General features: G+C 45.2%; 1 long non-coding RNA gene across 2 annotated transcripts in view; it reads left to right on the top strand.

Moving 5' to 3' along the window:
* The window catches only part of LOC108532611 (uncharacterized), a 130,122-nt gene extending 105,299 nt beyond the window's left edge, over positions 1-24,823 (top strand). Inside the window, exons 1-3 of one of the 2 annotated variants that reach the window (XR_001886499.1) lie at positions 13,151-13,328; positions 20,207-20,306; positions 24,379-24,823. This is a non-coding gene — a long non-coding RNA (uncharacterized LOC108532611). Of the gene's footprint in view, positions 1-13,150; positions 13,329-20,206; positions 20,307-24,378 lie in introns of those variants that run through there. The other variant, XR_001886500.1, reaches the window with a different exon arrangement.
* Positions 24,824-25,483: the final 660 nt, after the last annotated feature.

The following is a 25,483-nucleotide window of genomic DNA, read 5'->3' as shown; positions in this document are numbered from 1 at the left end:
AAAAAAAAAAAAAAAAAAAAAAAAAAAAAAAAAAAAAAAAAAAAAAAAAAAAGAAATATACTGTTATGAAGTTGATTAACATGAGGATATCTTGATAATGGTCATAGCATCAAATTTTACATAGCCACTACTTATCTTCTAAGTGTGTCAATGACATAATGATGTAGTGTAAACCACCAAAATAATTAACAAGTTAAGACAACATTACTCAAGGACCTGACTCTGATAATCTTATTGATCTAAGAGTAAATTTAAGAATAAGTAGAGAACTTTTTCTCAAAATGCAGTCCACAAAACATCTGCACCAGTATCTTCTGGTATGCTTTTAAAAATGCAGATTCCTGGTTCCCACCTATGATAAACTGAATTGGATTTTCTGAGGGTAAGAGCCAGGATTTTCAACAAGTGTTCTAGGTGATCCTGTGTATAGTAGATGATCTAGAACAGGGATTCGTCACCTTTTATTTTGTGCCACGGACCCTTGACAGTCAGGTGATGCCTATAAACCAGAATAATATTTTTAAATGCAGAGAATTGAATACACACGATTGCAAAGGAAATCAATTATGTTGAAAAACAATGATCAAAATACTAAACAAAAATAAATTTGTGATCAATAATACATGTGCCTCCTCATTAATGCATTGAGTAACAAGATCTAGCAGCAGGTCGAATAAACACAATAGTTTTCAGGAAATGATGAGTATACATGATATTTTGAGATGCCTGCAACCCCTGTAATGTGATATGATATGAAAGTCTGCTATTTTAATTGGCGAGAGTCTGAGGCACTGCTAATCCTCCTGTCATTTGTTACCTACATTCATAATTAAAGGAAGTTGGTGAAAAATGGAAGATACATTTTTTTCTTCTTTAATCTCATAGGCCTCTCTCAACCCATAAACCACAGGTTAAGAATACTAGTGCGGTGGGATGGGTGGAGTGCATGAGCTTTGGGACGTCTTGCATAAACAAATGTGATGCATGTGCCCACATGCACATCACATATATGATATCTTTGTAACTCTGCCTAAGATAGAGTGAACACAGGCTATTTAAAGTTCTGGTCTCAGTGGGATGAGCATAGGTCACCACTATTAGTATTTAAAGACAGAGCCATATGCCTTGGTAATCAATGAGACCAGGAATAGGTTCAAGGCATATTATGAAAAATAAAGGAGTCTGTTAGAAACGTATGACTGGCTTTTTAGACCCAGTACTTTTCACGCTTCTCCCATGAGTTCTGATCTATTCCAGAACATGTACACATAGGTGAAAGAGAGCTACATACTGTAACATGGACCATCACTGCAATAACCTTGACCTGGAAAGATTTCAAGGCAGGTATTACCAGTTACTCCCTGACACCACAAAAGGCCCAATAAAGCTTACCAATTTTTCCAAAACGTGTTCTGCAAAGCATGTGTCTTCAAGAAGATGGTCAATAAAAAGGTGTTTTTTGTGTGGTCAAATAAGTTTGAGAAGTTCTGCATCCTAAATACCTCCTCTTGGTAATTCATAGCATATTAGCAGTGCTAAAAAAAGCACAGACAAGGAGACCTGCTTCATTTTGTGTGGCTCAGTTTTCTACTCTCACTATGCATCAGAATGTCCCAATGAGCCTTAAAGAAATACTTAAAAGAGACCAGGCACAGTGGCTCATGCCTGTAATCCCAGCACTCTGGAAGGCTGAGGCGGGTGGATCACCTGAGGTCAGCAGTTCGAGACTAGCCTGACCAACACGATGAAACCCTGTCTCTATTAAAAATACAAAAATTAGCCAGGTGTGGTGGCAGGTGCCTGTAACTCCAGTTACTCAGGAGACTGAGGCAGGAGAATTGCTTGAACCTGGGAGGTAGACATTGCAGTGAGCCAAGATTGCGCTATTGCACTCCAACCTGGGCAACAAGAGCAAAACTTGGTCCAAAAAAAAAAAAAAAAATAGAAAGAAAGAGAGAAAGGAAGGAAGGAAAGAAGGAAGGAAGGAAGGAAGGAAGGAAGAAAGGAAGGCAGGCAGGCAGGCAGGCTGGCCTAAGAAATATCCACCCCTCAGAGATTCTGACTGATCTGGTCTGGGGTGGGGCATCAGGTGTTTTTCTCAGGTTCTTTGGGTTCAGAGCAGTGGTGAACTCATCATTTGTAAAGCTTACTTTGCCATAGACCTTGTGTGAGGTTCCCAGTGATGCTGTAACCAAGTACCACAAACTGGTTGGCTGAAAACAACAGAAATGCCTTGTCTGCCGGTTCTGGAGCCCAGAAGTCCAGGATCAAGGTGTTGTCAGGGCGAGCCTCTCTCGAAGGCTCTAGGGGAGTGCCTGCTCCAGGCCTCTCTCCTGGCTTCTGGTGGCCGGCAATTCCTGCCATTCTGAGGCTTGCAGCTGCGTCACTCTGTTCTCTGCCTTTGCTGTTGCAGGGCATTCCCCTGTGTCTCTCTCACCTCTTCTCATAAGGATACCAGTCCTATTGGATTAAGCTCTCACCCTACTTCATCCACAATGACCTCCTCTTAACTTTATTACATCTGCAAAGGCCTTTTTTTTTTTTGAGACAGGGTCTTACTCTGTCGCTCAGGCTGGAGTGCAGTGATATGATCTTGGCTCAAGCAACCTTTGCCTCCTGGGTTCAAGTGATTCTCCTGCCTCCGCCTCCTGAGTAACTGGGATTACAGGTGTGCACTACCACACCTGGCTAATTTTGTGTGTGTGTGTGTGTGTGTGTGTTTTTAATAGAGACGGGGTTTCACCGTGTTGGCCAGGCTGGTCTTGAACTCCTGACCTCAAGTGTTCCACCCACCTCAGTCTCCCAAAGTGCTGGGATTACAGGCATGGGCCACCATACCTGGCCAAAAGGCTCTATTTTCTAATAAGTTTACATTCACAGGTACTTGAGAAAGCAAGGGTAGGACTTCACCGTATCTTTCTGGGGGACACAAGGCAACCCCTAGCAAACCTCCTTTGCAAAGAATCCTTGGAACACGCTTTGGGAAATGCTGTTCACTAGAGTTCTCATTTTCAGCAGGGTAGCTTCCTGGTTAAACCACCCAGATGAATTATTTACACATTCTATTCCCTGGTAACTGAACCATCTGAACGCAGTAAAGAATCATTGAGGCAACAGAATGCTGAAGGTTGTTTTTCTGTAAAGATAATTTTGGTTTTAGAGGGGTTGATCTAAAGCCATTCTTTCTGACCCAAATGAGCTTGCCAGACAGACTGTTGCGACCACTCCCACTCTGGGTAACAAACAGCTATCATCAGCAGAGAGGCGGATACTTACCTATCTGTTCTCGGCCGTCAGCAGGCCACACGCCAGTGCAGCCAGAAGTGATAACAAGCCATTCAGGTGCTTGTTCAAAAGAACAAGGCCCAAAATACATCTCTGTCTCACAGCCCTCAAAACCATTGCCTAAGCTGTGATGAGCTAACTCCTATCTCCTGAATCTCCAAGTAGTAATTAAATGGAGGTTTTTAATGGCCTGGGAGGCAGAGTGACCCCGTGGAAAGGCAGAACCAGGACTGAAACCCAGGCTCTGACTCTGAGGCCTGTGCTCTTTTCATCTTTCCTCTGTATTTCTCTGAAAATAATAATGATATTTGCCTTACAAGATTGCTATCAGGATTAAATGAGATGCTGTGGGTCAAAGTGCTTATAAATTATAAATTCAGAAAAAAACCAGGATAATTACAGAAGATGATGGAACCAGCTTTCATATCAGGATGATGATGATTATTAAGGAGTGTAAAACTGATCATTGGCATTAGCTCTGGACAACATTATGAAGTCAAGTTCGTGGCTGACTGCCTGCCCACTTCCCTTTCCACAGCATCTCTCTCCTTAAATCTTACCTGCCCTTGCTAAATGTAGCTCTGTGGTTGACCTACTGATGTGAGTTTATGTGGTTCTGGCTATAGAAAATGCAGCTGCTGATTTGAACAGTCCTGTTATTAAGGTCGGAGAAGGGCTCTGGTTAGAAAACAGGAGGAAGCAGCTCCTTCCTGTAATCAGAAGACACAGCTTTTGGCAGGGGCTACAGAGAGGGAGAGGCACATGGAAGATGCCCTGCTTGCCCTTGGAGAGAACTTTCTTAGAAGCCCTGCCCCTGAGAATCATTCTGGATTCTGGGTGGATAGGCTCTCTTGCCTCAGAGAGACTGAGATCTTGCCTCAAGAAGTGGGTTCCTTCTAAACCAAGTTAGGGAGCCTGGAGCCCTGGGGGTATAGTAGGAAATAAAGAAAGCAAGGGCTGAGCACGGCGGCTTGCGCCTGTAATCCCAGCCCTTTAGGAGGCCGAGGTGGGCAGATCATGAGGTTAAGAGATCGAAACCATGCTGGCCAACATGGTGAAACCCTGTCTCTACTAGAAATACAAAAATTAGCTGGGCTTGGTGGTGCATGCCTGTAGTCCTAGCTACTTGGGAGGCTGAGGTAGGAGAATCGCTTGAACCCCGGAGGCAGAGGTTGCAGTGAGCCAAGATTGTGCCATTATACTCCAGCTTGGCGACGGAGTGAGACTCCATCTCGAAAAAAGAAAAAAAAAAAAAAAAAAAAAGCAAGGGCCAGCCATTACAGAAGCACAGGAGCTCTTAGTGGTAGATAGCCACTGGACGGTGTGACAAACAAAGAGAGAAAAGTACTATTGTAAAAAACCCAAAAACATCTAAAAGGCAGCCCTTGACCCAAATGTCTCCTCCACTGGCCTACTCCAGAGTCTGAATTTCCATCACTGGGAGTCCTCATGGGTGCTAGAATTTCCCTGCTAAAATGAAAATATCCCTGGAAGTGGGTGTGTGGGTGGGTCAGGTCTTAACCGTCTCTCAATCAATAATATTTGGTGATAGATTTATTTATTGGCTCAAGAGCCTTGGGAACCTTACAACTAGGTTGCAAGCCCCACAGTACCTATCCTAGTGTGGTCTCCAGAGCAGGTCCCTGGTAAATGTTTGTGGGGTCATAGGTGTGTTAAAGGAGATAAAGACCTACTGTGCTACGAGGAAGAGAAAAGACCTACATGCTATGAGGGATGGTATCAGTGTAGGGAGTGCTACTTGGGGCCTCTAAGATTTGGGAAAAGAGAGATTCAAGAAGCTACAAAGAGAAGGCAATGTGGCATATAGGATTTGCAGACAGAACGATTTGGGTTTGTGTTCTAATTCTGCCACTTACTATCTGATCCCATGGAGGTCATGCAACCTTTCTGAGCCTTGGTTTTGTCAACTGTAAAACGGGGATACTGATATCTCATAGGACTGCTGTGAGAATATGTAGATAGGATGGCAGTATAATTTCTTTATCAACTGTGAAAGGATAGACTTACTATTATTATTATATAGGGCAGAACATACTCAGTGCTATTATGAGTAGTATTTACCTTGAAGGGACACATGATACCATTGACTAACTCTTGTGTCTGGGAGGAGTGTAAACATGTCTCACGGGAAATGGTAGTGTACTGTCATAGCGCACCGCACAATGGGGAATCTGTTTCACCTTAGAGGCCAAGAAGTGAGTTCCTTTCAAACCAAGTTAAAAATTCCCTCATCATGTGGATGCTGAAGAGAGAAGGGAGCTGTTAGAAATCCAGACAGAGATCTCTGGTTAAAGAGACAGAGAGCTACAGCATCAAATGGCCATTCCCATCTCAGTAAAGCAGGCAGCTGGCAAATTTGCAGGGAACACTGGGAAAAGCTAAACCTGGGGAAGAAAATCAGATGAAGATTGAGTACTAAGGGAAAGTACTGAGGTCAGTACCAAGGTGTTGAGTCACAGCCTCAAGGGCCCTGAGGAAAAAGGGGCCCATCTGGCTCTGAGGACAGCTTTGCACAAGCAGAAGAGAATCTTGAGTGGGCAGGGGTCTTCCCCCTAGTGCCATTGCTCAACATGATTCTAGTTGCATAGGGTGGAGAAGCTGAGACGGATATCAGAATTTCTCTATGGCCCTATAATTTTCTCTAGACCAGTGTATGCTATAAATGAAGCTGGTTGTCCCTCAGAGTTTGTGTGAATTCACTTTTGACCAATCTATTTGTCATTTTCATGAAATCCCAAGGAAAAAACCTGTATATACATACATACATACATACATACATGTGCATGTATGTGTGTATATATATATAGTTCTATGTGAACCTTACCGGGTTAGAGGCCACTGACAATCAAACTTAAGATTCTGGTTCCTCTAAAAACGGCCAGGCCAGGTAAGGAGCTTCCCATAAAGAATGTCATCATAAACAACTCAATTCTGTGTTGGGGAGCCACTTATCACATGACAATGGAAACACGAAGGGCTAGAAATACACAACGAAGGATATATGGGCTCTAATCAGGGAACTAAGGCGAGCTCCAGGCAGGAGGTGGAGCTTGTGATGGGTTTTAATAAAAGGCTGTGATATTGACATAGGGGCTGAGCTCAGGTCAAGAGCATGGAGTGGATTCCAGGGAAGATGGAGTAGCAGGTGGTTTTAGTTTACAGACAGGGACTCACATGACAGGGAGGCAGGATCAGGGTGACAACAAAACGGTAGAAAGAAAAAGTGGGAGGACTTGGGAACATCTGCGTTGTTGATGGTTCTACAGGGCATGAGCAGAGGCTGCGGTCTTACCTCAGAGAGTCACGGGACTTCTCAGCAGGGAAGCATGGACTGATGGAGCCAGGTCTTTGTGGACAGAAATGTGAAGACTTCCTGACTCGGTCAGAGCTCTTGGATAGGATATAGAGATGTCCCTTCCCCCTCGACCAACTTACACATTTCCTCTGCGTTCATCTTCACAGGACTTTCCTGCTCTGCTAAACAAAGCAAAACAAACAAAGAAACAACAACAACAAAACAGAGTTTGGCATTTTCTGGATTTGCCAGAGGGAGCTCTTGAAATTGTCACTGCAGCGTATTTTTATTGCTGCTAAGCAGGTGGAGGAGAGTTTAAGGCATCCAGAACAGTATGTGTGGAAGAGCTCAGTGCTGGAGGTTTAAGGAGCTCAGGACTCATCCTTCAGATGTCACTCACTGCGGTGTGACTATTTTACCTCTCTGTGTCCTCACCTGGAAGGAGAGAAGATTGCACAGGGTGGTCAAAAGAGCCCTTCCAGTTCTGGAGTCTGAGTGTCTGTGTCCTCTCTACCAGGTGATGAGGGTGACTGTGACTGCCCTAAACTGCATGACAAAGGCTGACTGCTGTGCCTTGTGTACACACAGACAGAGTTTTGCTTCAAGAGCTAGTCTAGCATAAAACCAAACAAGCAACTTGTTTCTAAAAACCTAGATCACTTGACTTAACTTGGCTCTGGGTCTGCAAGTTAACGTTTTAGGAAGGAAAAGCTCCCCAAACCCCAGGAAAAGTGAGCTGGTGCAAAGATGGAGAAACACCAGGCAGAAAGAGCGAGGAGAAAAAGACTTTGTTGGTAGCTTTAGTCTTTGAAAATTAGAGGTCATCCCGCCTTGTCAGTCTGACCTGTGGGTTCCTGCATTCTGGGCGAGTTGAGTCTGAAAAGAGTATGAGTCAGCCCCTCTCCTTTTCGTTTTCCCAATGAAAATTTCCCTCAAAGAAATTCTAGTAGCGGAAATGATTGCATAATTGCAACCTTGTTCTGTTGTTGCAATGTTTTCCAGCTGCTATTACTATTTATTTCCCCTTCAGTACCTGTTTACTTTCCAGGAGGAAACGGTGAGCCATAAAAAGGGTGATTGAAGAAAGGTCATTTCCAAGAGCGAGAGCAATGCAAAATGAGGTGGCCCCATGGTGGTCCTGCGAAGGAGGGACAGGGTACTCAGTATTTGCCTGTGCTGGGGGTGATGACTCCACTAATTAGCCCATCTCTCGGCCGCTGGTGAGGACTAGCCATGGCCTTTGCTCCCTGCCCTTTTCCCCACAGGCAGGATTGTTAACTGTGATGGCCAAGTCAAATGTTCATGAGAAAAAATCCGTCTTCCTGGCATCCCCCAGTGGTTGTGTGACAAGTCAAGGTTACCTTGAAAGGAATGCAGAGGAGGAAAATCTATCCATCTATCAAGATGTGAGTCACCCATGTGATGTCATCTGAATCTCAGCCTGATCCCATTAATTTTGACTATGTAAGCACAGAAAATACCAGAAGAAAATAAAACATGCAGCTACGAAAGACATGCCTGCTGCCACAGACATACACACGGACACCCACGCACCGGCATATGTGCATTCATTGGCCTAATCTGCCCAGGCAGCAGGCAAGAGGTCCTATTATGAGTGGAACAAGTGGAAGTGGAGAGGGATGGCTTTTTTTGGCAGCATTAATGAGGGTGACCTTCAGGTAGGGATGCACAGGCTGCATGGAACGGAAGGGAACACGAGACCTTGGCATCCCTCTTACTCGAAGACATGGCAAGGCTTACACAATTAGGCTTAATTATGTCCTGCTCTGCCTTCAGCGAGTGTGTTCCTTGCAGGTGGAGTCTGACTTTCCCTCCCCATGCATTCCTCAGGCTCTTTTCCTGATGCTGGAAACCCAACTGGCCTCTAGCTATGGTTTTCAAAAGCCAGGCACGGAGGCCACCCTGACTGCTGAAGGCCTGCCTCTCTGGCATTACCTGGGTCCTCTCTCTTCCTAGAGAAGGCGAGTTGCTGATCACTGCCCAGTGGGTTTTTATGGGGCATCTTTTTGATTGTGAGCACAGGTCTGTCAACAGAAGCCACTGGAGCAGTAGGCACTGTGGTCGTAACAGCACAGGGCTGAAGCCAGGAGATGCGGCATGAGTCCCAGTGTTTCTCTGATCTTCAGTTTCTTCCTCTAATAATGGCAATAAAAAAAGCTATCCAGCCTACAGAGCAGCCACATATGCTGCACAGGCTGGGCACTGCGCAACTCAAGCATGTCTTGTGACTGATGGCAGGGAGCCGTGCAGAGCAGTGACCTGGCCTGACTGCTTCCAAGTTGATGGGGTCACACAAGATCAGTGATTATTTACTGTCTGCTTCTTTTTGCTTTTGCTGATTTTCCTAGAATGTGACCTCTCACCTGCCTGGCTCGGGGTATATGCCCATCAGCTCCCTCTCTAGCGAAATCCTGCATCTCGCTCCTCCTGGTCACCCTTGCCTTCCTGATATCTGAGACCTGCGGTTTCCAAGCGCAACAGAGAGGTGGAGAAATTTACAGTATTTGTGGCTTTGCTGGAGCAACAGGGCTTATCTGGCAAATGCACACCTTAAGGAAGGGCCTGAAGGAGGCAGCTTACTGCTTGGGGAGGAGAACTGGATTCCAGGATGGAAAGATCAAGCAGGTCACAGGGCAAATAAGGACACTGCACATATCTGCCCACTCAACGGACGGGTCAAGGGTTACACTCCTAATGCATGCCATTATCTGTGGTTACCCAGGCCTGGGACACAGAACAAATGAGATTCTGAACTCTCCTTTTAAGTAGGAGTTTTCACCTCCCGCTCAGTCACCCTTAGGCTTCTCCTTTTTCATCCTTCCCCAGTTATTAACACAAGTGGTGAACATCTGGGTTTGCCTTGGCCTGTGTGGAAGGGGCCAACCAGAGCAGGAAGCCACAGAACCCAGGCCAGGAAGAGTGAAGTGAGCTATTACCCATGAGAGTGAGCCCAGAGGGGACACCTGGCTGCTTAGGAATCGGAAACAGGAGCATTGTAGGAAAAGGAGAAGATTCTGGGGACATTCAGCCTTGAAGAGCTTCCTCATAGAGGAGAAACCATGCTTCTCCACTAAGCTGTGCAACAGAATTACCCCAGGGCTTTAGAAAAATATGGATTCCCAGGACCTATCCCCAGAAAATCTGATTCAACACATCTGTAGCAGAGCACTGGGAATGGATGTTTAAAAATATAAGCATGTAACTTCAGAATAATTTTAGATTTGCAAAAGCGTTGCCAAGACAATGTACATTTTAGCCCTTTTTAAGTTGTGGAATATAAAGCACATATAGGTAAGTGCTCAGAACAAAGGATGGCTTGATGATTTATCAATAAGTGAACACCTGTGTCATCACTACACAGCCACAAAATAGGACACTGCCAGGGTCCAGGAGCTCCCCTCAGACCCTCTGTGTTCCTTCCCATCCAAAGTTTACCAGTGAAGCAGGCATCCCCAAATGCTGGGGCTTAATTTTTCATCCCTAAACATTTAATTTCATTTGATCTATCTTTGAACTTTATATAAATGTAGTCATAAAAAGTAGGCATTTTGGGAGGGTCTGGCTTCTTTCACTGAATGAGTTTCATTCACGTTACTCTGCATAGTCTGTTCTTTTTCACTGTTTCGCCCTTACACAGTGCTAGCAAATGCAGTAGTCACTAGCTGTATGTGCTATTAAAATTAAAATTAATTAAACAATTCAGTTTCTGTCTTGCACAAGCCATATTTCAAGTGCTCAGTGGCCTCATGTGATAAATGGGTGCCATCTTGGACAGTGCAGAACAGAAAATTTCCATCATGATATGAAGTTATTTTGGACAGCTCTGCTCTCGGATGTGCAATTTTATGAATATATCAAAATTTACCCACTTTACTGTTGACAGACATTGTGATTCCTTGCAGTTTTGACTATTGTGACTGACACTGCTGAGAATGTTTTTGTACTGGCCTCTTGGTGCACATGTGCAAGTATTTATGGTGAGTGTATGCCTTAGAGTAAATTGTAGGGTCATAGGTGTGCGTATGTTCAGCTTTAGCAGATAATGCCACGTTATTTTCTTAAGTGGTGTACTAATTTGTACTTCCACAAGAATCTCTTTTCAAAAGCATCCCAGGTAATTTTGAAGATTCATCAAGTTTGGGATAATGGCTTGAGTTTTTAAGGGATTTGATTTTATCTTTATATAAAAAGGAGTTTTCTAATGATCTGATTGTTTAGCAGTAGAATGGACCCTCATGAGAAATACCTCATCTGGTGGTGAGTGTCCTGTCTTTAGAGGTATTCAAGTTGATGCTGCACAACTTTCTGAAACAGCAGCTTTAAAAGGAACTCCTGGACTTAGTAGGAAGTCTTCCTAAGTGATGTATTAAATCCTTTCCAACTGTAAGAGTCTCTGACTTCATCCCTTTTCATGGCTACGTTTGGATGGATGCATGCTGGACGGTAAAATTCCTTATAGTTAGGCAGTAGAAGAGAGAAAGGGCTGATGCCAGAGGCCAAGATTAATCACAAATTGAATCGTTAGTCTCTGAATAATTGAGTTAGTTGTCCCAATGATCAATGAATCACCTCATGCTCACTCTCAACCTACTGTTTCTACTTGAGCTCTTGGGATAATGGGAATCATGACTTCTTCAATGTCACCCTCTGTAGACATTTATAGGTCCTCCTTATTTCTATTTTAATGGCTTTATTGGATATGTGCCTATTATTGTACTGGTCTCAAATCATTTCTGGAAACAGGTGTGGCATAAGTCATAATACCGTAAAAATGCCCTCCTCCACCGTTGCCGGGCAGTGTATCTTCATCTGTCTCCATGCTGTCTCTCTCCACCGGTTCTTCCTGCCTCCTCCCTGCTGGAATTCCCTTCTACCCTTGTGGGGTTTGGAAATGTAGGGATTATTCTAGGTCACAAGAGAAATAATCCTCCCGCCAAGGCACTCAAGAGGCTGCCCTTGAGGATAGAATGGCTTCCTTTTAACTCACTTGAAGACTGATTGTTTCTTATAAAAATGCTGTTAGGGGATTTGGGAAAAGGTCTTAAATCTCACTGGGTATATTCGAGTGATGAGATTTCAAAGGGAAAATGAGAAGTGGGCAGATCTAATAACCCGAGCCTATGCTGGACCCGTGCTCAGCAACCAGCTATGCTCCACGACAGAACTTTCAGCAGAGTCCTGCTCTGGGTCTCCAGGGAGTTCACAGATGAACTTGTTGGTAATTTTCAGGTAAAAACCACCCAACCAGATCTCAAACAACCTGTGGGTGTATCTAGAACTGGGCCAACATAGAGATGAGATTGTGGTGCTGCTGGTGGTGGCAGATCTTACCCCAGCCCCAGATTGGAACTCAGGGCTGAGTTAGGCTTTGTCCATATAATCTTATGGATGGAAGCGACCAATTGAGGCAGCAGAAATAACTCCAGAGAAATAGCACTGGGGCTTCCAAGGGTGGCCTGGAGCTCATTCTTAATGCCATTGGTTTTATCTTTAGAAGGATATAGAGAGAAGTTTGGAGAAGAAACTTGAGAAGTTGGCAAGATCAGACCTAGTACCCATGTAGTTTTCTCTCTGCGGTTTTAGCCTGTCACCCCACATTTTTGGTCCTTGGTTTCCTTGAAACTTCATAAACAAAGACAATCAAAGGGGTATGTCTGAAGAACGATGTCTGTCCCAGGAGACATGCTAGGCTTAATTAGCTGGTACCCACAGGATGTTCTGAAAATGAGAAATGGCCAGGATTATTATCTATCAAATGTCAAATACAAATGCGCTCATGTTCCCATTATGGATGTGTGTGTTGCAAACTTGCTCAACTGAGTGTGACCCGTTGGATGGTTTTAATTACAAATATCAATAAAATTGGTTGATATTTATGGACACAGACCCTTCAGATCAGGGCGAAGGAAGCTAATTGCGTAAGACAGTGCCGTGATTGAACTCCAAGGGAGGCGTGGACTCCTGCTAGCTGGGTGCGAAGCTGAGACAGCTCCAGTCTCCCTGTGTTAATTAAATGTGATGAAATGAATATTAACTTGTAAAAAGAGTTGGCAACTTAGGCTGGGTTTACTTGGTGGGTGGGGCTGAGGCTAGGGATGAGGGTTGTGGTTGATGAGACTCAAGGGCTATTGTCTTAGAGAGAAGCAAACATTAGCACAGAGGTCCCCAACCTTGGCTGCAAATAGAATCACCTGAGGGGCTTCTATAGCTTACCAGGGCCTGCCCTGCACTGCCAGCAATTTGCCTGGGGTGGGACTTTCCCGTGTTATTCTAATAACCAGCTAGGACTGAGAAGCATTGATGTAGTGAAAACAATTCATGCTTTTGGAGTCAGACAAATGAGACTTTGAACTAGCTGCGTGTCCTTGAGCTTCAGGGATTTTTTTTTTTTTTGTCTGTAAAAATGAGGTTAATCAAAGCTGCATGGTGCATCTGTGATGTTAAAATGAGATCATATGGGTGATGGGGCTTGGTATCTAGTCAGGGCTCAGAAAAAGTTAGATTCCCTTCCTTCGTTAGGTGCGAGTGCATGCGGGCCTGAGAATTTGGAAGACTCCGAGTGCCTGGTGGTTTAAGCCAAAGTGAATTCTTCCCTGAGCACTGATAGGATTGCCCATGAGAAGAAATCATCTCTTCAGCCTTCTCGTCCTCCACAGGAACAGAAGGACACATCCCAAGTGGCGAGCTGTGCAAGGCTGCAGACACTGTGAGTGGGCTGCGAGGGGCGGGGCTGAGGGTGGACATCCTGACTGCTTGATTTCCAGCCACAGCTCGGTTCACTCCACTCGGGAGAAACTTGCCTTTTCTGTCCCACTGTGAGGAGGCTTGTCGCTTGTTCTCGTTTCCTAGGGCACCTGAGCCACAGTTTCTTGGGAGACTCATGTCCCCAGAAGCAGGGAACGGTGGTATGACATGGAGCTTTTTAAATTTTTTTTTGTGGAGATGGAGTCTCACTCTATCGTCCAGGCTGGAGTGCGGTGGTGTAATCTTGGCTCACTGCAACCTCTGCCTCCCAGGTTCAAGAGATTCTCCTGTCTCAGCCTCCGGAGTAGCTGGGATTACAGGCACGCACCTGTATTTTTAGTAGAGATGGAGCTTCACCATGTTGGCCAGGCTGGTCTCAAACTCCTGACCTTAGGTGATCTATCCGCCTTGGCCTCCCAAAGTGCTGGGATTACAGGCGTGAGCCACTATGCCTGGCCAACATGGAGATTTTAACTCACTTTCTCAAATCTTCTTACCATAACAGTCAAGGTCTTCCTGGTTTCACCCAACCTCTTTACATGTCCAATCTTCCCTTCTTGAAACCCACACAGTGCAGCCACACTGGGGTACTCCAAACCCTCCAACAGGCCCCCTCCTTCCTTTTCTGAGCATCTACTCATGTTGCTTTTTCCCCTTTCCCTGTAACATCTGTAACTCACCACCTCCAGAAGCCCAAAAAACAATGCTTCTCTCCTTATGAATCCTTTTTTGAAATGCCTTCCTTTGGAGCAGTGATGATGGTTGTGTGTGTATCTTGCAGGGTACAGGCCACACAGCTGTATTTTGTTATTCGATGATATCTCTGTCTCATCCCCATTGCTGGACCAGATGCCACCGAGGCAGGTGTAGTGGAAAGAATTAGGACTTTGGCATCAGGGCACAACTGGGTCTGAATTTCATCCCTGTCACTTATTAGCTTTGCAATCCTAGGAGAATCATTTAGATTCTCTAAGCCTCTGTTTACTCATTAATTAAAATGAAGAAATAATTCCTATTTCTCAGGGCCGATGTGAGGATTAGTTTGATGCATATTTATGAAAGACTCTGGCAAAGAAATGTATTCATAGATGCCTGTAAAATGATTAAATGAATTGATATACACTATATGGCATGATGTTTGAAAACATTGCTCTCACTTTCCTCATCTTTAAAACTTACATTTTGGGAGTGGTGATGGTGAGGAATATAGGGTCTAGGAAACCAAACTAAACTTTTAGTGGCTACTGCAAAGCCTGCACCATTGTCTTTTCTCAGACATCCTTAATAGAACCCCAAGAGGTGGGAATTAGTTTTTCGGAAAGACAGGATTCTGATCTTGGCTTTGCCAGTTACTGATGGGCCTTGGCAAAATGGTTTGCCTGCCTGAACCTTAGTTTTCTAATGTATGTAATGGGCAAGCATTCCACTCACACATGACTTCTATCCTCAGGAGAGCGAAGGCAAAGTGCGTATGATAGCGCCTGGCATGTGGTTGGCACTCTACATGGGACAGTTCTATGGCCATCCTTATGACAATATTTGTACAACGAATAGTATGTTAGCATTACCCATGGCTGTATGGCTAGCATGAGCAGTATTGTTATTTCAACCCTGGTAATTCTGTGCCACTTCCAACCCTCTTTCTGCTATATAACCCTGCCCTGGGCAGCCTGTCTTAACCCCAGGATTGCAGCATCACTGAGCAGGACCTTTTCATGGGCATCCATATTGCATCTGTTCAGAATTCTTTGAATTTGCCACCAGGAAAGCTCCGCCACCCCTGTGTTTTGCAGAATCGGGCCTCACTCCCCTCTGGCAAATCCCCACCTGACTCTATTTCCCTTATCAACTTGCTGATCACCTCTCATTTGTCATCTTTATTAGCTTTTAATCTCCCATCAGTTTAGTGCTGGAGTTTAAGGGTAGGATTAGAGGGGGGAGTTTAATTGGATGATCCTCCGTGGCCCCTTGAACATCAGATTCAATAAAAGTTTATGAAAAGATAAAATCGCAAAGGGTTTTATAGCCCCAGACAGAGCAAGAGACTGGTGCGAGAACAAGGTAACTGTTTTTCAACCTCATATAATCCGTGTTTCGACTTGATTAAATGAGGAAGTTAGTTTTCCCCCTCTCTCTCTCTTCCTCCCTCTCTTTCCATGGGTAACATTATCCTTTTCCTCCTGGCGTAAGCAAGAAGCCACTTTCTGCCAGGCGCCTCTCTCCTCTTGCTTTGATTTTCCCTGACAGGAAGAGTAATGAAACCTGGGTGCACCAGAAAATAACATTTATTTCACACAGAAATATGCTGAACCACCACTGAAGGTGGTTGAGGTGATCATCTGATGGGAAAGAGCCTGGTTTTCAGGAGGGGGAATTGTGGTTTGTGAAGATGAAGGGAGGAAAAGTGTTCCCCTCCGTGAACTCCCTCCTATCTCAAATCCATCTTTCCCTGGACTTCTGTTCTCTGCTTAGACCGTTTTGCTTCTGGTTCAGGCAACCAGAGTGTAAGGGGTGGGCCAGCATGTGGAGTCATGTGTGAATTCGTTCATTGACTAATTCAACAAATATTTTTTGCATGCATTTTACATGCCAGCCACTGTGCTAGGCAGGGAGGATAGAAAGGTGAATAAGATCTCACTCTGCTCTCAGGAGGGCAGAGTCTATGGGGGAGGTGGACAGTGTGAGAGGAAATTTTTTTTTATTTTTACAGCCATCACTTTGGTCTAAGGAAGTGATGACCCTTGGTGGTTTTTTTGTATTGATGTGATTCTGCAGTGAGTTTGGCTGTCAGACTTAGGATGAGGAAGTGATCTGTACAATGAGAGGTGAAGAATTTGGGGCTCTTGGTGGAAATCTTGGTGGGTGTGAGGGGGATGGGAACAAGAAAAGGGAGAAGGTGGGGAGGGGGTATAAATGGAAGCCAGTGAATGAATGTTAATCTTTGGGTTGAAGATTCTGGGAGTGAAGCTGTAATGAAATGTTCCAAGTGTGGATAACTGAAAGACGTTTAAGGAATAATCCACAATACTCATCGGTGCTTTGTGTGAATATTTATTTATTTACATGCAGTCATTCATTTAGGACAATAAAGGTAAAAAGCCCAGAATCATTGGTGACTAGGAGAATGCAGCTTCCCAGGAAGTCATAAAGATCCAAAAGTGGGCTTGAGATTTCCACTGGCCACAAACTGGGGCCAAGCCAATTTTAAAGGGACTCAGGTGACCCCAGGAGACATGTAATTTACATAACTTGTATTGACTACCAGAGGCAATAATGACAGTGGTACTAGGTAAAACCAGAGCTCAAAGGAGGGAGTGATTAGTCTACTTGGGGAAGGGTGGTGTGGATGAGCATCAGAGAAGACTGCATAGAGGGGCATGAGCTTGAGTTGGGCCTTGAAGGATGAGCAAGCATTTGCTTGATGGATGGAATGGAAATAGAGGTGGGGCACAGGGCCCCTCATGAGGAAGAGGTATCAAGGATACAGGAAATGGCAAGATAGCTTGGAGGCCAGGTAGCCAGACAGGGATGTGAGGGAGGATATGAGAGGCTGTAGATACCAGCATCTGGCAGTGGGTGGTGGTGTGGTCGTGGTGGTGTGGGTCATGAAAGACCTCTGATGTTAAGTAAAGGAACTTGGATATTGGTAGTTGGTGGAGGACTGCTGAAAAATTTTGCTTTCAGTGGGATGGAGTAACATTTCATTTCAGGGCAAGCCCTCTGGCTTAGTGTGGAGGATGATTGAGGGAGAGGGTGACACTGGAGTCGGGGGGACCTATCAAGGGACAATGGCCCAGGGGAGATGCAATGGAGGCCTGAACAGGGGTGGTCACAGCGTGGACTGGAGGGAACAGGCTTCAGGACTGCTTTGAACAGAAAATGGAAAAGCTTTGTCACTGGTAGAACGTGGGGACAGGGGATGGAGGGAGAAGTGTATCACTCCAGGCCTGTGGATGGGGTGCCTGGTGCTGACTTGTGTGTTCTCTGGGAGAGGGAATTCAGGGGCATGTTTAGGTATTTGCAGAAATGCCTCAGTTGTGGATGTGTTGAGATTTAGGTGTCTGTGGGCAGATGTGCTTGAAGCCATGTGAGTGAATGAGATAGTGCTGGGAGAAGGTATTGGGTAGTAAAAAGAAAGGAGACAGGAGGGTAGGAAAGGAAGGAAAAGGGAAAGGAAATGTGACCCATGGTTTTCCAGCATCTTTGAATGTTCTAGGACCGTATCTGCTTCCACCCACCTGTGGATGGGGATGTTTAAGAGATCTTAATTGTGGATGGAAATGGAGGATGACTTCACATGTTGGAGGATGTGTGGGGTATGAGGTAGGGTGTGCCTTGCTCCTGATGGGTGGGCAGGGCGGGGTCCCCCTCCCAAGCCGAGCCCTCGGTGCCACCATGTGGTTCCAAGTGAAAATAATTTGGTTTAGGAGCCAGATGTTTGACTGGATCTTTTAGAGTAAGGGTGGATCCAGAATTTATGGAGCTTGAAATGTGCGTGATCTTTGAAGGAAAAAAAAATACATTAAATTTCCTTTTGTTTTGGAGACTTCCAGAAAGTTTAGGAAAGGCATGCGTGTACTGAGTGTGTGAGTGTGTATGCTTCATAAATGCTGCTGGCTTTCTGAACTCATCGGAAGGATGAGCTAGGATAAGTGAGAACACAGGCCTGGTACTTTCTAAATCTCATCCTACATAGCATGGAGCTCACAAAAATAGGAGTCCTAGGAGTGTGCATTGGGCACATGGCCTGAGTGTCAGTTGGAGCATCCAGCCTTTAAGGTCTCAGAGAGGTTGGCGTGAACTCCATGCCATGGAGTTCCATGTTTTAGGGAGAGCCCAATGCTTTCCTCTATAAGCTCCAGAAGGACTTACATCTTCATGAACCCTTTTGCTTCTGAGCTTGTACTGCCACCAAATTAGTTACAGATCCTCTCAATGTCTCTGTTGCATTCTGCGTTGACTCAGACGTGGAACTCATCCTCCTTCTATGATTTATAAACACACTCCTTCACTCATACCCACAAGGCCTTTATGTATAAGGCAGACTTCACTGAATAAAGGATGGATATATTAAGTAACACAAACAATTAGCATTGCATATGAGTGATTGTGAATGCTTATTCCTTCTGCCATTGCTCTTGACCTTCCCCTCTTCTTTCCCTCTCTACTTTCTCCTCTTCTATTCCTAATTCTTGTTCCTTGCAGCTTAGTGACCCCTTTGGTTTCCCTGATTGCTATTAACCACTGCCCTCCCAGGTCATGTGTGTTAACTGACTGTTGCCGTGTAACAAATCATGCCAAAATTCTGCGTCTTAAGCAATAGTCATTTATTATTTTGGATGAGTCTATATTTCAGTGGGATGGGCCTGCTGATTGTGGTTGGACTCAGCTGATCTTGGCTGGGCTTGTTTCTGCTCAGGTTGTCAACTGGTGGATGGTTGTGGGGGTGCCTGGTATTGTGCTGATCCTCTATTAACCTCAATATGAAAGGCACCAGGCTCCAGAGGATGAAGAAGAGACCCGGAGCCAGCAACAAGATGAGGCATGTTTTTTTTTTTTTTTTTTTTTTTTTTTTTTTTTTTTCGGAGTCTTGCTCTGTCACCTAGGCTGGAGTGCAGTGGCATGATCTCAGCTCACTGCAACTTTTGCCTCCTGGGTTCAAGTGCCTCAGTCTCCCAAGTAGCTGGGATTATAGGCATGCACTACCATGCCCAGCCAATTTTTATATTTTTTGTGAAGATGGGGTTTCACCATGTTGGCCAGGCTGGTCTTGAATTCCTGACCTCAAGGGATCTGCCCGGCTCGGCCTCCCAAACTGCTGGGATTACAGGTGTGAGGAGACTTGGGGTTTTATTAGGGGCTTACATACAGGGAAGAAAACCCAGTGGCGGTGGGCTGGACAAGGTAATTGCATGGCTGAGCAGTGGCAGGTGGAGCAGGAAAACCACATGGCTCCTTGGTGGTAGACTGCATAGGAAAATAACAAGCTCTTGCAAACAGCATGCAGTTTATGTAGAATTTTCACTTAACACCCTTCTCCTAATGACCTCTACCTGACAGCCTTCATTTAACCCAAAAATCAGGACCTCAATCCCCTGTCTGGTCCGTGTTCCACAGGAAGGGCCAGGGGCTTGGTAAATATTCCTCACAGACAAGGAATGCATCTCCAGGTTGGCCAAATGTGGATTCCCTAGCCCGAAACACGTATACAGGGTCATTCTAAGGGTATTCTGAAGTTATTGCTGTCAGGTGTGTTTACCCTACAGCTGGTCTGGATGGCCTTGAGTGGCAGGACCCAGCCCCTGCCATGGGTCTCCTGTTCTCTCCAGAAGGGTACCAGCCCCGGCCAGGGCTCTCCAGTACCTGTCCAGTTATGTTCTGTGTGGAGCAGGATTGAAGACAGCAGAAACATGCAAGTGTCTTTTTCAGGCCTCTGTTTGCCTCAAGTTTGCTGTCATCCCCTTCACATGGGCAAGTCACATGGCTCAGCCCAGAGTCAGCGTGGGAGGCACTACCCAAGGGCATGGAAGCAACAGCCGTGAAACGCCAGGGCTGCTACTACAGTCCATCTATCATACCGCGTCTTTCAAGAAGTATTTTTCTAAGCAAAGACTGTTCCTTCTCTAAGAGGCAATCCTGGTTCCAGCTGTTAAGACAATAATTTGTTTCACTCTGCTACATCTGGCCCCTGCCTTGCATCTTATTGAGCAGTAACATCGCCCAGGGTGTGACATTTTATAAGGGCTTTTCCTTTTCCACGTGAAAAGGACATTTTTGTAGATCATTTATTTACTTTCCCAAATCTTATGGGCAGGTCTAACCTTTCTTTTTCTTCAAAAGGTTCTGCTTGATTTCCAAGAGAGCCTTGAATGGAGGAGAGAAGTGAACCTGAGTTACTATATCATTGCTAAATATCTGATGGCCAAAAAGAGAAACTGAGGTAAGGAGGAAAATCCTGGTGATTCTGAATTATAACATGCTTAAGCCACACATGTTTCCTGAATTAGCACGAGGTACACTGGTCATCTGTTCTCAATGTTGGGTCTCGGGGTAGCTGCCCGTTTGGGGAGCTGGAGGCGTTCACAGTCAAGGCATCTTCCTCACTACTCGCATTCTAGAGGGAAGATTAGAGATGGGATGGGGTGGTTGTGTTCTGTGTCCCTCCCTTTGCCACATCCCCTCTTAACCTGTGTGAGTGTGTGTATGTGTGGGGGTAGTGTGTGTGAATTCACATGTCTGCACACACACATATCAACATACCTCAGGGTTCTCTGCTGAGAGAGATGCAGCTTTGCACTGCTTTGTATTAAACCAGACAATAGGGGAAATGATTAGGGCCTTTCAGAGCAACCACCTGACAATAGTGTGAGGTGAATGTGGGCTGATTGGAGCTCCATTTACCATGTCCTGATAGCAGAGAAGGGCAGGCCAGGGGTGGCCCAGCACCTGCGTTTTGCAGAACTGGTACCCAGGATGAACTCTTTCTTCTCATTCCTCCTCCCCGACTCCCCACAGGGACCTCTGGGTTGTTAAATTTAGTGTTCTGGCGTATCCAAATCCGTGTGATTTCTTCCAGGACTGTGCATTTAAATGTCACCCAGACTGCACAATTACCAACACATCGGGCTGACAGGGGTTGTTTAAAAGCCGTATGGCTATGAAGGAAGCAAAGAGGAGGGATGTCTCCAGAAGGTGAGAGGAGAAAGAAAGGAAAGGGAGGCCTGGAGAGAGGATGACTGGACTTCCTTCTTCCAAAGTCCCCCCAAAACCAGCCCCAATGAGGTCAACCAGGAAATGTCCTCTTCAAACAAACCCTGAGAAAATAAAAATGAAATCGGAGGTGGGAGCCATTGCTTGTCACAAACCCCTTCCCCATCTTCCATCGCCTTTCCACTCGGCATCTCCATAGGGTTGCTAATAGACTCAGGGTGTTCTCCTGGGCACAGTGGCCTCTGGGGACATGGTGACATGGTATAAACAGCCATGAAGTTAAGCCACTGGGGCACACACCTGTGCTTGGCCACTTAACAGCTGTGAGATCTGGAACTCCCCATTTCACTTTTCTGAACTTTGGTTCTTTACTTTGTTAAATGGGGATCATGGTCTTTGCTCTGCCCACTTTGCAGGGGTGTGGTGAGGGTCAAATGGCACGAGGTATAAAAAAACCTTTCAAAATAACTCATCTGGGTTCTGGCAGTGACAGGGGTCTGTGCCACTGCCCAGATGGAAGTGAATGGACGTTTCTAGAGAGAGAGAGGCACACAGCACCTTAGCCCTGGAGCAAGACTTCTGGAATGAAGCCCAACTAGGGGCTTCACTGAAACCATGAAGGGACATTTAAGATGCCATTTGAAGGCAGCACCCAGGCCTGAAAGATCTCAGGTTGAGGGTTCTTGCTTTAGTATCAAGGTGGTTTGAAACCCCACCATGGTTACAAGAAAGGTCCTATGTCCTTCTGCTGCCTCAGCTTTCTCGTCTGTCAAGTGGGAGGATGACCATGTACCAGCCTCACGGGGTCCCTGTGAGATTTAAATGAACAAATAAATGCCTAACCAGTGCCTAGAAATAATAAGCCCTCGGTCAGTATTGTCTACTATTATATCTCTTTCCTGAGGTCTCCTGCTTTGGGAGTCTGGAGTTCTTTCTAGAAAGATTTTTATGTGATGATTGAGGGAACTTGAATTAACACATGTAATGTTTCTAGACTATGGCTGGGCATGAAGCTCACAATGTGTTGTTTCCTGTCTCTTTTTCTTCACATTCTACCTCTCATCTGACTGGTCCATGAGGTTTTACTCTGTGGGTAAAAGCCAGAAGAGAGGACACAAAAAGATCCCAATGAAAAAAATAGATGAGTGAACTATTGTTACCACTCCATGACACCTTGCTCAGAGCTCTTCTTCATGCATTTTGGGCCTGATGAGAAAGAAATCCCATCAGGAACATCCACTAGTCATCATCCTCCACATAACATACAGACCTTGGGGAAATTCACCTCTCTGGGCCCCAGTTTCCCCATTTATAAAATGCGGTCGTTGCCAAGGGACCTTCTAGCCCATCATGATACCGTTGACTTTAGTGCTCCCAGCCAGTGCCAGGCCCCAGCCCCTTTCCATGATAGTATCACTGCTATTTTATTTCTTTTTGTTTTTGTTTCTTCATCTCGGACATGTCTAGTGTTTATGGCGTTTCTGAGAATCCAACAAACTGCATTATTGGGAGGAGATGGGGAGTAACAAGCATAGGCAAAAATCTGCTATTTTCACATGAATGCTTTAGGCAATCAGCCATGATGGGAAATGAAATGTGTGGAAAAATACAGGGTGAATAAAGAGGGGTTTAGTGAGATGATGAGGCTTTTATGCTCATGCCTGCATGTGACTGCTGTCGATCCTTCAGCCCAGCGGCCGCAGCGCAGCCTGCGGCGGCTTCTGCCGTGGAGGTCTGGGTCCCAGTCCTCCTCTACAGGTTGGGTTTCGATGTGGAACAACCCATAGTTATTTATCAAAGTTCCAGTAAGGATCAAGTGAGGAGAGCAAGAGCAAGACTCCCTGCAGGAACAGACCCAGATCAGGCATCAGGCGTTACTTCTGCCAATTACAAGTTTCTGAGAGACCTTCCTTGGGGAAATGAGGGAGTCTCTCCTACTGACTGGTGTGGTGGGAGGGACATTTAAGATGCCCTTTGGAGGCATCACTCTGGTCTGAATGGACTGAGGTTGAGGGTTCTTGATTCAGTATCAAGGTGGCTTAGTGTAAGTTCTGCAAATGTGAGAATTAAGAGGCTGGTTCAAGTCATAGCTGGGATCCTTACCTGTTGTGTGATGTTAGACAGCATGACTAATCTCCCTGCTCCTCTGGTAGATGTCACCGATTCAGACACGAACGCTCATGCATTTTACAAATAGGACAATGCCTGTGTATTTTCACTCTAGGCATAGGTTTTTTTTTTTTTTTTTTTTTTTTTTTTTTTTTTTTTTTTTTTTTTTTTTTAATTAGGAGTCTTAATTTTTTAGAGCAGTTGTAGGTTTAAAGACAAATTGATCAGAAAGTCCAGTGAGTTCCCATGTCTTTCCTCCCTCCTTCACTCAGTTTCCCCTATTCACATCCTGCATGGGTGTGGCACATTTGTTAAAGCCGATGAGCCAATATCTATACATTGTTATTAACTGAAGTCCATGGTTTATATTATAGTACGGGAACAGTCTTTGTATTGTATAATTACACACGTTTTGGAAAATGCATGTCCTGTATCCACCATTCCAGTGTTATACAGAATAATTTCATTGTCCTAAAAATCCTCTGTGCTCCGCCAATTCATCCCTTTCTCCCCTCCCGACAAACTCTCAGCAACCACTAATCTTTTTACTGTCTCTATAATTTGTCTTTTTTGGCCAGGAAGTCATGTAGTCAGATTCATACAGTATGTAGCCTTTTCAAACTGACTTTTTGCACATAGTAATGCATATTTAAGGTTTCTCCATGTCTTTTCCTGGCTTGACAGTTCATTTCTTTATATTGCTGAGTAGTATGGCATTGTATGCATATACCACAGTCTATTTATCCACTCACCTACTGAAGGACATCTTGGTTGCTTCCAAGTTTTGGCAATTATGAATAAAGTTGTTATAAACATTCCTGTCCAGGTTTTTGCGTGGACCTAAGTTTTCAACTCAATTGAGTAAATACCAGGGAGCGTGATTGCTGGATCATATGGTAAGAGTATATTTAGTTTTGTAGGAAACTGCCAAACTGTCTTCTAAAGTGGCTTTGCCATTTTGCATCCCCACCAGCAATGAGTGAGAGTTCCTGTTGCTCTATATCCTCCCCAGCATTTGGTGTTGTCAGTGTTTTGGATTTTAGCCATTCTAATAGATGTGCAGTGGTATCTTGTTTTAATTTGCCTTTCCCTAAGGACATATGATGTTGGGCAAATGGGAAGAGTGCCTAAGTATTTTCACTCTAGAAATAGTTTGAACAAGCTCATTTATCTGTTTATATTTTTTCTTCCAGCTAGTAGGAAATCAGAAGTGTGTGTGTGACAGAGCATGAGAAGGAGGCCCACAGCTGATAGGAGCAGAGAGCCCGGCACTGAGCATCAGAAGACCCGGTCTTCTTGGCTACTGTAACTGCTTGATCTTGGGAAATCAGCTCCGCTCTGCAGCTCAGCTTCCTGACTCTGGAAATATGTTGCTTGTACTGGATCAAGGTTATGAAATGCTTCTCAGGCCGACGCCCTCCAACTGGAGTGACAGCTTGAGATGGGAAGAGGCAGGCAAGGCACTGGGGGAGTAGCTTGTCCTGACTGAGAGGTGCTGACTTCCACGGCAATGACTGTAGCCGGCGGCACCTGTGACACAGGCACATTCTCTCCTTGAGAATTAGTTCTAACTTTGCCTCCTGTTTACATTCTATGCAAGTTTAATTGACAACTGACCGCCTAACAGAAAGAAAGGAAAGGTAGTTCTTTTCCTTTTTTTTTTTTTTTTTTTGAGACGGAGTCTCGCTCTGTGCTGGAGTGCGGTGGTACGATCTTGGCTCACTGTAAGCTCCGCCTCTGGGGTTCTACAGGCGCCCGCCACCACGCCTGGCTAATTTTGTTTTTTGTATTTTTAGTACAGATGGGGTTTCACCATGTTAGGCAAGATTGTCTCGATCTCATGACCCTGTGATCCGCCCTCCTTGTCCTCCCGAAGTGCTGGGATTACAGGCGTGAGCCACTGCACCCAGCTACGGAAAGGTAGTTTTAAAAACACTGACACCATGGCTTAAAAACCTCCAGACTGGGTGCAGTGGCTCATGCCTGTAATTCTAGCACTTTGGGAGGCTGAAGCAGGAGGATTGCTTGAGGCCAGGAGTTCAAGACCAGCCTGGGCAACACAGTGAGACCCCATCTCTACAAAAAAATGAATAAAATTAGCCAGGTGTGGTTGCATGCAACCATAGTCCCAGCTACTCAGGAGGCTGGGGAAGGAGGGTGGCTCTGTCACTAAACTCCAGCCTGGGTGACAGAGCAAGAACCTATCTCTAAAAAATAAAAACAAAAACAGCCTCCCTAGAGTAGGTGCCTCCTGGGTTGCAAAGTCAGCAGGATTCACACTTATCAGTGGCTGGAACC

Source organism: Rhinopithecus bieti, unplaced genomic scaffold (genome assembly GCF_001698545.2).
Source record: "Rhinopithecus bieti isolate Rb0 unplaced genomic scaffold, ASM169854v2 scaffold_9383, whole genome shotgun sequence".
Lineage (NCBI taxonomy): Eukaryota > Metazoa > Chordata > Mammalia > Primates > Cercopithecidae > Rhinopithecus > Rhinopithecus bieti.
Note: the sequence above shows the minus strand (reverse complement) of the source record. Positions and strands in the feature narration are given on the sequence as shown.